This window comes from Rhinatrema bivittatum, chromosome 8, assembly GCF_901001135.1.
Source record: "Rhinatrema bivittatum chromosome 8, aRhiBiv1.1, whole genome shotgun sequence".
Taxonomy (NCBI): domain Eukaryota; kingdom Metazoa; phylum Chordata; class Amphibia; order Gymnophiona; family Rhinatrematidae; genus Rhinatrema; species Rhinatrema bivittatum.
Window position 1 is genome coordinate 160,134,668 of NC_042622.1, and position 18,505 is coordinate 160,153,172.

The following is an 18,505-nucleotide window of genomic DNA, read 5'->3' on the forward strand; positions in this document are numbered from 1 at the left end:
CCAGGACATTACAAAACGGCATTTTGAACATCCATGTATATTTTTACTCAACATTACTGCTTGGACCAAGATTCTTGTAATGTTAACTGCTTTGATCAAGCAGTTCTACAAAAGTTATTTTGATGATAGATTTCAACTTTCCTCCTTCCACTTTTTTCAATTGCATTACTTCTGTTTTTTGGAGGCTAAACTTTTTTTCATGTAACCCTTTGCTTGGAAATTCCCACTTGTGTGTGTATTTATTCCTGCTTGTTCATAAAGAAAGCAAAGTTGTTTACCTGGAATAGGTGGTCTCCATGGACTGCAGAGGAAATTATGCAATCCCTCCCACCCCCGAAATTAAAGCTTAGTTTCTAAATGATTGAGGTGACTCGGGACACCACGTAGTTGAAGCTCAGCTTCTAAATGACTGAGGTGACTCACACAGCATGGCAATGTCTGAAGTCCCGTGAATGCTTCTAAAGACTTCTCGGTCTTTCTGAGCACCGATAAAGCTTTTTTCTGCATCGGTGCCATCAGATGACATCACTCACTTGTTTGCCTAATTTGTTGTTACAAGTAAGCAACTTCATGTTACAGGCTCTGGAGTCCGGACAACCCAGCTGGGGAGTGGCATGGGACTGCAGGACACGACTCTGAGCAAGACAAGGGCTGGTCTTCTACCAAGCCAGCCCCCTCCCCTGCAGGATCAGCCCTTGGTTCTGGGGGCTAGTACATCTGGGGCGGAACTGTATCTTCAGGAGATCTCAGCTTTGCACATTGCAGGAAAAGACAATGTAAGAGCGACTTCTTCAGCAGACAGTCTGGATCCAGGAGAATGGGAATTATCAAATGAGGTGTTTCAGCTAATAGTGGATCGCTGGGGTCCTCCATTTCTGGATCTGCTGGTGACTTCTCGCAGTGCAAAGTTTCCTCGCTTCTTCAATCACAGGAGAGATCCAAAGTCCTGGGCATCGATTCCTTCATGCAGGAGTGGCTAGAGAGCAAACTGCTGTATGTTTTTCCCCCGTGGCCCATATTGGGGCAGGATAATTTAGAAGATTGAGTTTCACAGGTAGCACTAGATTAGCCCAGGAGACCCATGGTATGCAGATTTGCCAAGGCTCCTGGTGGACTTCCTCTCTGGTTTCCGGCACACAGGTATCTGCTATGGCAGGAGCCTGTTCTTTATGAAGATCCGACTCAGTTTTGTCTTACAGCATGGGCCTTGAGAGGGCTCGGTTACTGAAGCGTGGATATTTTACTGCTGTGATTGCCACCTTGCTATGAGCGAGAAAGTTCTCCACTTTCTTAGCCTGTGTGCTGGTTTGGCGAGAGTTTGAGACTTGATGCGAAGATCAAGGGATTCTCCCTCGTTCGGTTAAGATCCTGCTCATTTTGGAATTTTTGCAGGATGGATTGAGTAAGGAGTTAGCACTTAATTCATTAAAGGTACAGGTGGCAGCTCTTGCCTGTTTCCGAGGTCGGCTCATCCAGTTGTGGCCTGTTTCTTGAAAGGAGTGAAGCATCTTCGTCCTCCCTTGCTGTTACTGGTGACCTTTTGGAGTCTTAATCTAGTTTTGGATTTTTTAACAAGTCCTACGTTTTGACCAATGTATAGCCTTTTCTTGATGATACTGACATTAAAAAAAACATGCTTCTTGTGGCAATTTGTTCTGCGTGTCGAGTCTCCAAACTATAGGCCTTGTCTTGCCAGGAGCTGTTTCTAGGAGTGACCCCAGAGGCGATAAAGCTGCGTACTGTTCCTTTTTTTTTTTTTTTACCAAAAGTGGTCTTGGATTTTCATTTGAATCAGTCTATTACCCAGCCATTTCTGGATAGGGCAAGATATGCGAAGGAATATCACCTGTTATGGCCCTTGGATGTCAAGGCATGCCTGCTGTATTTGGAGGTTTTGGAACCTTTCAGAAAGATGGATCAGCTGTTTAGTCTCCATGGTTGGGAGTAAACAGGGTGAGCCAGCGTTGGGGGCTATAATAGCCCGCTGGATTAATGAGGTAGTCACGGCCACATTTGTGGATGCTGAGCAGCCGTTGCCTGGTCAGGTTAGGGCTCATTCCACTAGGGCTCAGGAAGTGTCATGGTCAGAAGTTAGATTGTGATCTCCCGTTGACATTTGCCAAGCTATGACGTGGTCCTCATTACATCCTTTTTCCAGGCATTTTCATCTGGATGTGCAGGCCTGGGAGGCCGCAGCCATCGCACGTGCAGTTTTGACTGGACTGCAGGCAGCTTCCCGCCCTGTTCAGGAGTAGCTTTGGTACTTCCCACTGGTTTTGGCTTCACTTGTCTGTATGCTAAGAAAGGAGAAATTACTACTTACCTGATTTCCTTTTCCTTAGTACAGACAGGTGAATCCAACTTCCCACCCTTGGCTGCTGTTTGGTTGTGCAGTGGTCCTCCTTGTGTGACTGTGTGTTCCAGGGAGTTCTGGTAACACTGGGCAACAAATTTTCACAAAAGTCATGTTACGGAAATGAAATTGGTCAATTCTTATACATTTCCATGTGCTAAACACGAAAGTGACTGTGAAAATGCAAAATTGGCTCTAGTGTTTTTGTAATATGCAATAATATAATTACATCTTGAATTGTTTGCCAATAGTAGGAGACCTACGGTTAATACCGTTTGAAAAATGAAGTCATAGACTACGTTTTAGATTTCTTTGCTTGTCTCTTGTACACCTGTTCGGGAGCATCTCTGCGGAGTGTCCAGCAGTAGTCAGCCAGCATGAATATGTCAAATGCTCCCCCTTTCTGACTGGGCTTCATATAGTACACTGCTGACGTCAGCTTACTCAGCAGCAGCATGGCAGTAGAACTGCATTGCATCAGAAAATGATGTAATAAACTCTGTATGATGTGTGCATGATGGTATTATGCAATATGATGCAATATTACATCATTCTAGGCTTATTTCAGTCCTACTGGATAAATTTACATGACTAAACATAGAAAGTGAACTATATTAAATATCTTCAAAACGAGAGCCAATAAAAACTTTTCATGGTCATATTCGTGTTTAGCACATCAAGATACTACAGAGTAGGACCTTTTTAGGTCAGTAACACTTTCATTGTTGCCCAGTGTTGTCAGTCCAGTCCCTAGATTAATGTTGTTGTTCTCTTTGTCTGAGCTCAGTGTTTTTCTTGTTGGCTGAGTGCTGGAATGGCTACTTATAATCAAGTTTTGCTAGTTTGTCCACAGTTGGCTTTTGCAGAGAACACTGGCGGGTTGATGTCACTACGGGGGTGTATATACCGTGATGTCAGCTTTGCTCCATCTTCATCTGCTGGTAGAGGTGCATAAACCACTGGTCATGGATCCACTTATCCTTATTAAAGAAAAGGAAATTATCAGGTAAGTAGTAATTTCTCCATACTCAATTTTTGTTAAACTTAAGACTCACTTTAGAGATACTTGACAAGATCCCAGCCCAATGGCTCAGTGGTAGCACTGTGTGGTACTCTGCAGGAAGTCAAGATATGTGATGTCCAGAAAAGATTTCTTGCCCTCTAGATCATGAGATTTATAGTATTTTAACTTCTAAACTTGCTAGATGCTGTCCTAGTTATATGATGTGATTCCATCAGGATGTGCCTCTGGAAAACAAGAATTTAAAGTAATTGTAGGCTTTTAGAAGATGAGAGAACTTTTCAAAACTGTACAAACTTAAATTACTTTATACTTTTTTTTTTTTATTAGAAACTTGACAGTGCCTTTAAAGAAAAGGAAGTTGAAGTACAACAGCTATTTAATAAATACTGTAGCCTTCAGAAAGCAAAAGAGATAATTGAATCCAGCAATTCTTGTGCATTGAAGGAAAAAGATGATATTATTTCTCATCTTCAGCAGTCAATAGTAAGGAAGAACAAACAATTGGAGGTAAATTTCATTAAACTGTGATCTTTGCATACCTGATCAATTCTATTACAACCTAAAGTTTGCTTCCATTTTTTTCTCTTTTAATCTGATTGTTTGCAGTAAGTAATGGCAATGGGATTTAGAAATCTAGATTGTTTCAAGAGGTGACAGCATCAAAATTAAAGAAGGCAAAATCTCAATTAGGTTTTCATTCAGTTGTCTGAATATCTCTGGAATATATGAAAGGCTTTCTCCTTCAAATTTCTTGACAGTTACTGAAATTGATAGTAGCAAATTGGTGCTCTTTGAATTCAATGTGCTTTCTAAAGTTCACTGCAATACTATGGGATGCTGTGTCATCTATTGAAGCACACTACAAACAGTTCTTTCTGAGCAGAAACGATGTAAACACTTTGTAGCTGATCCCTATCTTGTTTGTCCTGGCTCTAAGTGTGCTTTCCTTGCCCTTCATCTTTGTGGACAAAATGTAAAAAGAAGATCACAAAAAAGTAGAAAAGAAACTTTTTTTTGACCCATATTTGCAAGTGGTACAGCTCTTTCCATAACTGAAAATCAGTACTAGAAGGAACACTACATACTAATTCACTCATCATATATGTTACCATCACATTATTACTTATCATATCTTTTTACTAGAGAGTATGAAAGAGTTCAAACAATGGTTATTGAAAGACTGGTGAAGCAAAATCACTGACTCTGATGTCAGATGGTCTGATATACAAGGACATCTTTTACTGAACATTAGGTTTATAACATTTGAAACAATATTCCTGAAAACAATTGCAAATCTCTTACAGGTCAATACAGTAAAGTGCGGCCGCGGTTACCCTGCTTCTAACCCGCCTTCTACTCACAATTTGGCCGCGTTAGTCCAACCCGTGATTCACTATCCCCTTTAACCCATTCTTACCGCCTCTTTAAATCAACGGGTAAATCCTTCCGCCCGCGGCATGTATATGAGATGTAAACGATCGGATTAGCTATTCCCTCCCATACAGTAACGCGCGCCCCGATTATCGCTTTTTAAACCTGCAGTTTTGCCGCGCGTTTTAACCTGCTAACTTACCGCCTACCCCTACCCCTGCGTTAGAGGCAGGGGTAAGGGTAGGCGGCAAACATTCCCCCAGCCCTTGCTCACCTGCCCTGGCCGCGTCCATGGGTGCCGGTCTCCGGGTCAGCCCAGTCCTCTCTACCCTCCTCCCGAAGCAACGAAAAGCGAAAAAAGCGAAATTTGGGCGCTTAAGTGACATTTGAAATCCCCTCGCGACTCGACATGTAAAGTTTAACTTACTTTTCTTGCAGCCCTCCTCCGGAGACAGACCGCGGCTCCCCTGCCTCCTGGGGACAGCCGGCGGTGAAAGCGGCCCCCGCCGCCGGCGAAGATGGAAGCCTTCTTGGGCCCTCTGCCATGATCGCTCCCGGGCGAATTCTTTACTAAAGTACGGCCTCTCCTCCGTAGCTTCTTCGCTCTTCCACCGTGACGTCAATTCGGGCCCCCAAGCCAGCAAAGCGCACGAACGGGCTTGGGGGCCCGAATTGACGCCACGACGGAAGAGCGAAGAAGCTTCGGAGGAGAGGCCGCGCTTTAGTAAAGAATTCGCCCGGGAGCGATCGCAGCAGAGGGCCCGTGCAGGCATCCATCTTTGCCGGCAGCGGGGGCCGCTTTCGCCGCTGGCTGCCCCCAAGAGGCAGGGGAGCCGCGGTCCGTCTCCGGAGGAGGGCTGCAAGAAAAGTAAGTTAAACTTTACATGTCGAGTCGCGAGGGGATTTCAAATGACATTTGAAATGACAGGTACCAGCGCACCCAGGATACTGTATAGCGTTCTATACAGTAAAATGGGTTGCGCGGGCCTAACGCTTCTTGGACGCGGCTTGCATTTGCAAGCTATTTAAATACAGTATCGAGCGGTAGGTGAGCCGGACTGTGCGTGCAGCAAACGCGGGTGCGCCCGGCACTAACGCAGCTCTTCCTACCGCTCCTTGCTGTATCGGCCCGATAGAGATAAATACATAGCCAAATTACTTAGTGAAGAGACCAAAAATGCAGCTTCCTTACAGAGTATAAGTTCTTGTAACTGAAAAAGCAAGTAACACGAAAGCTGCATGTCAGCTATGAATGGTAAAGGCCATTATAAGTATGAATAAAATGAAGACAATATTGGCAAACCACAAAGTAATTGGGTTTTTTTTTTTTTAATTTAACATTTTTTATATACCGAGGTTCTGGTAACAAAGTTACCAATCACTCCGGTTTACATATAACTTTGGGATGAGATAACACATGTGTCTTACATATAACAAGGAAATGAAGAACTGGGTGAATAATTAAATAAATTAAATTAAATTGCTTAAATAAATTAAATTAAATTGTATTCAAAAACCATTATGTTGCTAATCAGAATCTGAAGAAATTGCAGAAAGAATGATAAAAAACCTTCACTGTCTTGAGCAGCTACTCATGGTGGATTGTGGTGACAGTGATCTTGAAAACAAAGAACCAGCTGCTTGTTTACCCAGACCTGGCAACTCAATATTTTCATTTTCCATATTTGGCAATCTGCTGTTTCACTTCAACTATCAAGTTCCTACAACAAAACAGGAGAAACGTTTTTAGCTTCCTTATCTTGTTACATCAGTCCGGATGCATGAGTTATTCCTTCCTCCCACCATCAGATGGAGACAGAGCGGACAGCTTTTCTCTGATGTCGTGGTACTGCCTAGCAAAAGCCCTTATTCTCATGAAAAGCAAAGTAGTAATAACAAGCTGTTCAATAGAAAATATCCACAATTTTTTGAAACTCAAAGCAAGCATCCTCTCAGAAAAATAATTTACCCCAGACTTGTGGAAAATGTAGAGAGAAGAAAAACGGAAAATACACTTACAGACCTCCCAGAAGAAGCTCCAAGTAGAAGATTCAAATTTTCTGTTATCAACAAAGGAAAATCTTTCTGCAGCACACGCCTCTAAATTTCTAGGGAGTTGCTGGATTGGTGTAGCAGGATTCAAGGAAAAGGTAAGATGAATCATCTAAAATCCAGTGGGTTCGCTGGACCTGAAGCAACATGGTTTCACCAGAAGAAGGTCCTGTTAGATGATCTTAATTGATTTTTTTTTATTAAGTGACTAGATTAATGGTTCCCAACCTGGGGTCAATGAGACCATCTCAGGGGGTCTGCCAGAAGTGAGGCAACCAAAGTGTAACTGCTAAGAAATAGAGCTCTGCTCTAAGAATCCAGCTGCCTAATTTCACTTCCTAATCCCATGCTGAGGAGAGGAAGAGTGCAGCTTTAAAAAGCCCAAACTGACACAGAGAGGAAGCTGGGAAGAATGTGGCTGATTGCCACCACAAAGGTCTGAAGCTGTGCCAAGTGGAGGTGGGGAAACGTGCTGCCACCAGAGGCCAGCAGTAAGCAGGTTTCTAGCCACTGCAGTATATTCCCTGATTGTCCTGCGTGCCTTGGCAGTAAGGGAAAAAAGCTGTATTGAAGGAGGCCATGGTGGTGGTCTGAGGGAAGAGGCCATATCAGAGCGCTTAGAAAGATACAAAGAGGGATCACATAGAGGAGAGGACAAGAGGGAGAGCACAGAAGTGAAAGGACTTAGAAAGGACCTTAAAAAGGAAGAGGGCAGGAGGGAGTGCTATAAATCACTTGGCATGTTATAGGGATGCCCAAAAAGTGCTGCTGCAACCTTATACTTTACTGAGATGTTTGTATTTATATCAGTGCATAGAAAATGCTGTTATAGCCTGTTGTGTTGAGATGTTTGTATTCCTATCTAATTAATCCTGTATTTATTTTACTGAAATATATTCTTATGTCTGTTGACTTATTTCAAGTTTAGTCCTTTACTTAGTTTACTCCCGACATTGATGAATATCAAATGTAATCCTTACTAGTCTGCTTCAGACTGTTACCTTTCAGATATGTGAAGGATTAGCCTAGTGATTAGAGCAGCTGCCCAAGAACCAGGGAAACCAGGGTTCAAATCCCACTGCTGCTCCTTGTGACCTTGGGCAAGTCACTTTACTCTTCATTGCCTCATATAAAAATCTACCCCTGGATGCACTAAACCACGGTGTTTTATTGCAGAGGGGTGTTGCCATGATAATGGGGCACATCTCCTGAAAAAACATTGCGGCTCTGCCTTCTTTTCTCTTGCAGCCAAACATCACAGGGCAAAAGAACATGCCTAGCAGCCTTTTCATGCGAATGGTGGCCCCAACCTCAAGGGATTGCCATTGCCTTAAAGGGTCATCTCTGCCCCCCCCTAAAAAAAAAAAGTCTTGCGGATATATTGGGAGATTTGAGCAGGGGTCAAGGCTGACTCCCATCTCAACTTGGGGTCACCACTTGAGGATGGCCTTAAAGCCATACAGCAGTTTCTAGGCTTCTGCAGTTATTCATCAGTAATCTTCATTGCTGGCTCCGTTCATGGCTCTCAGCAAGAAGGGAGCAGATGCCAGAGTCTGGCCTGAAGAAGCTGTGCAGGCTTTTGCCAACCTGAAAAGAGCCTTCCTCAACACATCGTGGCTCCAACACCCTATTGTAGAAGTAGATGCTTCTGCCTTTGGGGTAGGGACTGCTTTCTCCCAGCACAATGACAAGGGCACCATAATGCCTTGCTGTTTCTGCTCAAGAAATTCTTGCCAGCCAAGATAAATTACACTTTTTTTTTTTAAATCTAGATGTTTATATTCCGCGCTTTGCAGTTTTTCAGCACTTCAAAGCGGATTACATTCAGGACTATAGGTGTTTCCCTGTCCCCAGAGGGCTTACAATCTAAGTTTGTACCTGAGGCAATAAGAGAATTGCTGGCAGTAAAACTGGCATTAGAAGAATGGTGTCACCTGCCAAGGGAGCCACCATCTATAACCATCTACACAGACCATAAGATTTACAGTACCTACTGCAAACTCAACGTCTGAACCTCTGCCAAGCCCATTGGTCATCATTCTTTAACTGTTTTGAGTTGGAGATTAAGTACCGGCCAGCAGAAAAGAACCAATGTATTGACTCCCTCTTTCGCTCATTTGAATCTGAAGACACCCTGGATCCGCCATATCATATATATATATCTATCTATCTATATATCTGTATATATATATATATCTATATATATCTATATCTATCTATCTATCTATATATATATAGATAGATAGATATAGATAGATGTATACAGATATATATATATATATATATATATATATATATAGATAGATAGATAGATAGATAGATATAGATCCTGAAAAGATTCTCATAGCTGCAATCTTTCTGATACTTCCAGGAAAAAACTATTGATTTTAAAGGCCTTCAGGAAAAGTTACTACAATGGGCTTGTGATTCTCAACTGGCTGGTCATCTAGGGGTTCGAAGAACTTTGGAATTGTTATCATGCCATTATTTGTGGCCACAAGTGAAATGTGATTTATGGAACTATGTAGAATCTTGGTCCACCAGTGCGGGCCCTAAACCTTCACATGCCTGTCGCTAGGGCTTGTTGCAACCATTACTGGTTCCAGATAAGCCATGGACCCAAATAGCCATGGATTTCTTGATAGACCTTCCATTATCTGATGGCTGCACTGTCATTTGGGTAGTGATAGTCCGCTTCTCCAAGATGGCCCACTTCATTCTGCTGCCCGGATTGCCAGCAGCACAAGAATTGGTATAACTATTCCTACTACACATCTTCCGACTCCATGGTCTACCGCAGAGAGTCCTATCTGACCAAGGAACAAAATTCTCTTCAAAATTTAAGTGAAGTCTATACAACAAGTTTAACCCCTTGAAAATCTATCCCTATTTCTTCCCCATATTCCAATATTACTTTCATTCCATGTCAAATATTTTTCCAAAGTGGATTCATATTTGAATAATAGTACAGCATATGGTCAAACATCCCTAACTCCTTCAAACAAAACCAACAGATACAGCAACAGATGGATTGACTTTTGATAATTTTACGGATGTCATTATCCTATAGACAATAAAATATATTGATTGAGGTAGACAGAGGCAGGTGTAACTCCTTGAAATAAGGTAGGGGGGGGCGGGATTTAGGTAGGGTTGGGAGGTGGCTTAGATAGGGGAAGGGAGGGGAAGGTGGGGGGGGGGGTAGTGGAAGAAGAGTGCCCTCTGAGGCCCTCTTTCAGATCGCTAGACACGATTTCGGAGCGGCCTGGGAGGGAACGGGGAAAGCCATTGGGGCTCCCCTAGGGCTCGGCGCGCGCAAGGTGCACAAGTGTGCACCCTCTTGCGCGCGCTGACCTTGGATTTTATAACATGCGAGCGGCAGCGCGCGCATGTTATAAAATCGGGTGTACGTTTGTGCGTGCCGGGTAGCGCGCACAAATGTACCCCGCGCGCACGCTCATTTAAAATCTGCCCCATAGTGCACAAAATAATAATATGGAAATCATATTACATGTAAAGTTATCATAAAAGGAAAATGTTTTAATTGATGACCTCTTGTGGGGAATCTGGTATGTAGTACACATACAAAGTTGCTGTTGTAAAAGAAAACTAATAGAAGTCATATATGTAGTATTATTAGGGAAGCAGTAGTTAGGTGTTTGGAAAAAATGGCACATTATTGATTTCATAGTTCGGTTTATTTGCCATCCTGACTGTGACTTTTTAAAATTGTCCTTTTATTCATGTTTTCCCTCTGTCATGTTGATAATAAGCCAGAAGAGTTATGTTAAGATTGTTGCTTTGTTTTGAAAATTAATAAAATAAATTAAATTTTAAAAATAACACTTCTAGAAATTTACACCTGAAAGAGAAAAGTGTACAAATTTAACATTGTCATAATTTCCTCATAGAAACATGAAGGCAGAAAAAGATTATATAGGATATCTTTCTGTTTACTTTTACATAACATTGACTGATTTAAATATGTCATGCCATACTGTTTACTATTCCTTTTTCATCTCATTCCATGCCTTGCATAGCTTTTTGAAAAAGTTGAAGATACCATAGAAAAAGTTGAAGATCAAGAAAAAGAAAGCAGTGCATTGAGCTATCAACATCCTGTGGAAATGAAGAAGGTAGAGTTATCTGAGGATGAAATACACTGTGTACTGCATAATTTGAGATTTTTATGTAGCGCTATTAACTTCATTGTAAAAGTATATTTCACTGGTTTTGGTGTTGATCATTTTTGGCAAACATTGTTATATCTAATTTCATTTAGTTACAGTAGTTAGAATCATAGTACAAATAAAATTGCACAGTTGCCTCTACAGATACACACATTACCTTAACTTGTGGCTAGATAAGTTGAAATTTAATTTATTAGCCATAATACAAATTGATTTCTTGCTGACATTTTTCTTCTGCATTCTCTGTGTTTTTGCATGGTTTGAAATCTTTCTATAGTTTTCCTAGCTATATCGTATTTTAGAATCCTTGCTAATCTGTATTTAGGTATTTGTTAATTAGAAAAAATGAGGGGACTGGTATCTACAAGAGTTGTTTGTTTCCTCCCACCCTGCCTCCCACATATCTACCCATAAGGTGCTTTCTTCTTAAATAGTCCTTCCAAGGACTTAGGTTAAGTGAATGATATAAGACCTGAGTATCAATCTAACAACTTCTATATTAGTTACTATTAGCAGAATGTCTGTTGTTCAGTGTAACAGTGGTGGTGCTTATGGCCCAAGCCTACTATTAGGAAACTTAAGGATTGTCTAATTTGCTTTCGTCTGTCTGTAATGAAAAGGAAGGGGACTCATTTGAAAGAGGAATTGTTTAGGTTTCAAAAACCTCCCCTTTTCTTGCAGCATCCAGAATATCTCCCCCAGTACCCATTGAGGAGTCAGAAACCCAAGAATAAATGGTTTACAGTGAGCTCTGGTAGAGCAAGACATGTGACTACATGACACTCAATCTTCCCAATTGTGTAGCATCCTGAATAACTACTCCCACTCAATGTAATTTGCTTGGATTTCAGCAAAGCTTTTGGTATGGTTCCGCATAGAAAGCTCATGAATAAAATGAGAAGTTTGGGAATCAGCGCTAAGGTAGTGGAGTGGATTACAAACTGGTAGACTGACAGAAGACAGTGTGTAATGGTAAATCAAGCCTACTCTGAAGAGAGAATAGTGTTAGACTGCCACAAGAAGCAGTTTTAGGTCTGATTCTGTTCAGTATCATTGTCAGTGACATTGCGGAAGGGATAGAAGGAAAAGTTTGTCTGTTTGTGGATGATAGTAAAATCTGCAACAGAGGACATGCTTGAAAGAGTAGTGAGAATGGAAAGTGATTCAAGAAAGCTTGAAGAGTGGTTGAAGACTTGGTACCTGGGATTTAATGCAAAGAAATGTAGAATCATGCATCTAGGGTTTGGTAATCCAAAAGAGCTGTATGTGATGGCTGGATTGGGAGAGGAACCCTGGGGTAATAATGTCTAGCGATCTGAAAGTGGCAAAGCATTGTGACAAGGCGATAGCTAAAGCCAAAAGAATACTGGGCTGCATAGAGAAAAAAGACCAGAAAAAGGACTTGATAATGCCCTTGTAGAGGTCTTTGTGAAGGCCTCACCTCTAGTACTATGTTCAGTTCTGGAAGCTATATCTCAAAAATGATAGAGACAGGTCAGAGGCGGTCCAGAGAAGAGTGACCAAAATGCTGTGGGGTTTGTATCAGAAGACTTATGAGGAGAGGCTGAATAATCTAAATATGTATACCCTGGAAAAGAGCAGGTGAGAGAGAATACAGAACTTCAGATATCTGCACGTTCTTCAATCTTTTTCCATTGGAAAGCAAACAGTAGAACTAGAGTTCACAAAATGAAACTCCAGGGGGGATGACTCGGAACCAACATCAGGAAATATTTATTCATGGAGAAGGTGGTGGATGCCTGGAATACCCTTCTGGAAGAAGTGATGAGGACTAAAACAATAAATTAAAAAAGGCATGAGATAAACACCGTGGAAATAAAGAAAAGGGAGTAACCTGCATAGAGTGGCAGCTACTACCCGTAACAGAAGGCATGGGGATATACTATCCTTAAGCAATTAGCTTTCTTGAATTTGGCGCAACTGCAACATCGCTCTCCACTTCGGCGGGAAGAAAAAAAAATCACAGAACATTTAGATAGACAAGATTTAATGGGACACAGCATGGATTTTTCACAAGGGATGTCTTGCCTCACAAATCTCCTACATTATTTTGAAGTGGTGAATAAACGTGGACAAAGGTGAACCGGTGAATGAGATTTATTTGGATTTTCAGAAGGTGTTTGACAAAGTTCCTCATGAAAGGCTTCTAAGAAAACTAAAAAGTCATGGGATAGGAGGCGATGGCCTTTTGTGGATTACAAACTGGTTAAAAGACAGGAAACGGAGAGTAGGATTAAACGGTCAATTTTCACAGTGGAAAACATTAACAGTGAAGTGCATCAGGGATCTTTACTTGGACCAGTGCTTTTTAATATATTTATAAATGATCTGGAAAGGGGTACAACAAGTGAGAGGATCAAATTTACAGATGACACAAAACTATGCAGAGTAGTTAAATCTCAAGTGGATTGTGATAAACTGCAGGAGGACCTTGTGAGGATGTCCAAATGGCAGATGAAATTTAATATGGACAAGTGCAAGGTGATTTTTATAGAGAAAAATAATCCTTGCCAGAGTTACCCGATGTTACGCTCTATATAAATACTTACCAGCCAGGAAAGAGATCTAGATGTCATAGTGGTTAATACATTGAAATTGTCGGCTCAATGTGCTTAGGCGGTCAAAAAAGCAAACAGAATGTTAGGAATTATTAGGAAGGGAATGGCGAATAAAACGGTGGATGTCATAATGCCTCTGTATTGCTTCATGGTGAGATCGCACCTTGAATACTGTGTGCAGTTCTAGTAGCCGCATCTCAAAAAAGATATAGTTGTACTGAAGAAAGTATAGAGAAGAGTGACCTCTTTAGCTGGAGGTAAGGAGCAAGGCCGCTTCGCCGTATGTCGGTCAGAGCTGCGGCACAGCACATCAGCCAGAGCTCTCTGGGCGGCGCATGCGCAGCACGTCGCTCATGGCTGCTCTCTACTGCATTTGCTCTGCTCCGGCCGTCCCAACTCCCTCCCCTCTTCCCCGGTGGCGGACGGACTGGCTCGGCAACTCTTCTGCCCTTTCCTCCTCCGGTGCGTAACGGTCCGACAGTCCCTACTCTCTCCCCCCTTCCCCGGCGGTGGAGGAATGGGCTGAGTCGTTTCTCAGAGCAGCGGCTCGTCTGCCCTTTCCTCCTCCCCTCTGTGACACTCAGCATGTCGTGCAGAGCTCTCTGGTTCACACATGCGCAGTAGAGCTGCTCTCTACTGCGCATTTGTGGGCCATCTGTCAGAGCCCATTTATATTGTATATTTATTTATTTATTTATTTTATTTAAACGTTTTTATATGCACCGGTATTCGTCGAAACATCATATCTGTTTACATGGAACTGAACAGAGAAATTACAAAAAACTGGGGGGAATAACTTGTACAGTATTAGCGGGAGCAGATATATGCAGTAGATAGGGGGTACGGTAATATATAATAGATCCAAAAGGTACAGAAATATATACAAGAGTATGGTCATGTCATATACAAAGGTGCAGTGAAATTCGTGTATATTAGTGTATGTACAACGGCAAGAGGAAATGCGGAAAAAAGGATTTGTATTCACAAAAAAGCGGGGGAGTAGCTTGCTTGTTGCAGCGGTTACTACCCCGAATCAATTAAGCCTGATACTTCACTTTCAATGCATATTCAGCGTAGCTCTCTGCTTCAGAGGCAGGGGGGAATGAAGATAGAGGATTTACATTCAGACAACAACCAACAAGGACTGAATTGCATAGTCTGGGTAAACAAATAAGCGTGAGTGTAGCTTGCTTGTTATGGTGGTTACTACCCCAAATCAATTAAGCCTGATACTTCACTTGGAATACATATCTAGCTCAGCTCTCTGCTTCACCGGCAGAGGTGGGATGATGAAAAGAGGATTTAGATTCAGACAACAACCAACAAGGACTGAATTGCATAGGCTGGGTAAACAAATAAGCGTGGGAGTAGTTTGCTTATTGCGCGATTACTACCCCTAACCAATTAAGCTTGATACTCCACTTAGATGCAGCTCCAGCAACTGCTCTCTACAGCAGTGGTGGAGGTGGAATTTAACTAGAACCAAAAAGTTACGAATAAGCGCCAAGAGTAACAGATAAGTATGAGAAAAAAACAAGTGTAGAAGCTTGCTGGGCCGACTGGATTGGCTGTTTGGTCTTCTTCTGCCGACATTTCTATGTTTCTATGTATTATGCCAGGTGTAATATTACATTTGCCTTGTTTTAACTTTAATAGTCCTGTGTACCATATTAAGCTTTTAACCTTTACTACTTAAGCAAGCAGTAATACATTTTTAGTTTTTTGTTTTGGTTTTTTTTAACAGGTAATTCATCCTGTCTTCTTGGATGGCCTCTGCCAAGATAGACAAATGAAAAATCAAAATAAATATCCATTTGAACAAGAAATCACAGGAAAATATTATTGTAGAGAAGAGAAAAGCATACTGACATATTCAGATGATTGTGGAATCCTTGAATTTGGACCCAGGTAGGTTTGGTGTGCATATATATTATACAACCTGTTCTGTGCTGTTACTTGGGTTACACATACTCTACTTCTGTAATGTGTGTGAGTAGTTGGTGAAATTAGCAATAACAAGATTTGACAATGCTAAAATAATTAGGTGACCAGAAAGTCACTAGAACTAATATTTTGTCATATTACAAAATTGATCACAGGTATAGCCAATCACAAATTATAGTGTGTTCTGCTAACAGAGAATAATTCTATTTGTTAGCTTGGTCTTTCAGAAAGTATATACAGTAGCAAGAAAGGTGTGCAAATATTACTCCTGCAAGCTGCTGCTCAGAAAATACTTATTCCAGGAGTTGATGCCTGGCCAACCCACATTCCGTGGAATTGGTGTTTCAGAGACGAGGCCAATCTTCATTCAGGGTGTGTTCATAGTTCCTTGATTCTGACCATAATTCAGTCTTTCCTTATTGTTCGTGCCAGACCAGTCCAGATGAGTGATTTATGATGATCTGCCAACAGCTGGAGACTGTGAGAAAAAGCCCAAAGCTGACTTCTCTCGCCCTATAAAGGTCCGGTGCTACCTTCAGCTCTTCAGTATTTCTATCTCCAGCAAATGGTGCAGATGCATGGACTGGCACTACAGTTATGACTAGACCACTCCCGGGAAGGCTTTAGGCCCAGGATTCCACTGGAGTGCAGGCCGAGACCTGGGATTGCTCGAAGTGACAGTTCTGTTGGACTGGTTCTGCCCTCCTCCTCCGGAATCAACTCAGGGCTTGAGTTCACGCACATGTGGATCAAGCACTGGGTGGTCTGCAGTGACTTTGTTCCCTTGGTGGGGCCGGCAGCAGGAGATATTGACTGGGCTCCTAGGGCAACAGTCTTTGGGCTGATTTCCCTGATTGAGTGGGCTACTAGGGCAACAGTATTCAGACTGGTTTCCCTGATGAAGTGAAAGCCTAAAAAGGGAGGAAGAAAAAGTCTTGTAGTACAACCTTTGCCCTGAACTTCCTCTCAGACTCCTATGATGCCATGCTGAATTTGGACTTGGTTAGGGGGTCAAAGGTAATAAGCTTTTCCTCTCCCTCCTTCCACTAGCTTCCAGTTTCTCCATGGGGATGGAGACAAAAAGGAGGTGAGGCGCCATAGGTAAGTCTTGGCGACTCAGCATGTTAGCTGGTGCATTCTGCCTGACTTGCAAATAGGCAGGTACCAGGTAGGAGGGTGTGATCCAAGGAAGGCCAGCATTCTGCCGCAAGCAAAACTGGGTGGGTTCCCTAGATCAAGTCTAGATCCAAATGGGGGAAGGAATGCTGAGGTGCACATGGAACAGGGCCTGGTCAGCGTGCTGATTTTGGCAGGATTTGCAACCATTTTACTGTTACTTTGAGCCATTAAAAAAAAAAAAAAAGATAATTATATAAATAAGTAAGGTGTGCCAGGCTCTTTACCTCTCTCTTTCCTTCAATAGTCAAATGGAGAAGTTCCATGGATGACTACAGATTTATCCTCTGGCATGGCAGAGTCTGCACAACTCCAGTTCATTATGGAGTTGTTATTGCTGCAGGTGACCTTCAAGCATGTTGGAATTCCTCTCTCCTGCCATCTCTGCTACAGGAGCAATCAAGGGAACAACCTGTAGAACCAGCTCTCTTCCCCTCTTCACAAATGAGGCTTCCTGAAAGGGCTTTTAAGGCCAAACTAAGTTTGAGCTGCTGAAAATGACTACAGCCTGTTTAAAAAAAAAAAAAAAAAATCCCTGGTTGGTTCTGCTTGGACAGCACCTTTTGAATTCCTCCTTGAGTACATCCCAGCATGAAAGAACCTCAGGTTGACCTTGACAACGTTAAAGATGCTAGAGTACTCCTCTGGAAGGGACAGTCCGAGGTAATCAGCAGGACAAGAGGAGGACATAGCTGTGCCCCCTCAGAAAGGGGGATAATCATCTGCTTTTCATTCTTGACTCTTGTTGATATAACAGCACATCCAGTTTCAGAATTGATATGAAGTTGAAGTATTAAAATATAGTGATTTATTATAGCTTTCAACAGCCAGACTTTCAATAGCATTCTTTCTAATGTCACCAATGCACTATCATAGTAAAACTCAAATAGACTTTTACTCTAATTATTCAAGATTTGACTTTGCTTTTCATTTTTTATATTTATTTATTTATTTATTTTATTTTATATACCGGCAGCCGTTTGCACATCGTGCCGGTTTACAGATAACTTACAACCAAGGATATATAGGCAAAGCCTTTACAAGGAACAGTTTGTAACATAAACTCAGTAACATAGCAATAAACAAGATAAATAAATAGGGGAGGGAGGGATATGGGTAGACGAGACAAAGGAGGGGGTGGGGGGAGGGTGAAGAAGGATACATAAGGAAAAGATATGTACAGGGGTTTGAGGAAAAAGTGATAAGCACATAGATTATATACAAAGTAGTATAAGCGCAGAGGAGCAATGATTGAGGGGGAAAGGCGTTTGTACTAACTAACATTTTAGGTTTGTAGTTCTTTGGGGGGGCAATTTCAAAATGGCCTGACTTTCCTGAGACCTTAGTATCCAGTATTTTGCTAGAGTATATAGCTGGGTAATATATACATGCCTTTCAAACTGATTTGCTTTTTATAAAACTCAACAGTATAAAATTCAAGTATTCCAACAAGAAACAAGGCAGGCAAATTACTATCGCGTATGGTAAAAAAAATAAAAATAAATAAATCAAGGCTAAGTACTTTATAACTGCCTTGTCTGATAGGAAGGGTAATTTACAGACTATACTGGATTATACTGGATTATTATCAAATATTATATTCAAATAAACTGCTGGAGAGGAAATTCAAACCAAATTTTTTGAGAATTTGAACCTTCCACAAATAAAAGCGGAACACGGACAAATGCTAGCTAAACCCATATCAAATCTGAAATCCTTGTACTTATAAACAAACTAAGCCTAGCTAAAGCACCGGGTTTAGTTGGCTTTGGTGACAAATTTTATAAGATTCTCAAAGGAAGGTATAACTAATCCA

General features: G+C 41.7%; 1 long non-coding RNA gene across 1 annotated transcript; it reads left to right on the top strand.

Moving 5' to 3' along the window:
* The first annotated feature begins 15,389 nt into the window (after positions 1-15,389).
* Positions 15,390-17,679, top strand: LOC115098075. Its single transcript, XR_003858410.1, has 3 exons — positions 15,390-15,477; positions 15,946-16,034; positions 16,937-17,679. It is a non-coding gene; the product is annotated as an uncharacterized LOC115098075 (long non-coding RNA).
* Positions 17,680-18,505: the final 826 nt, after the last annotated feature.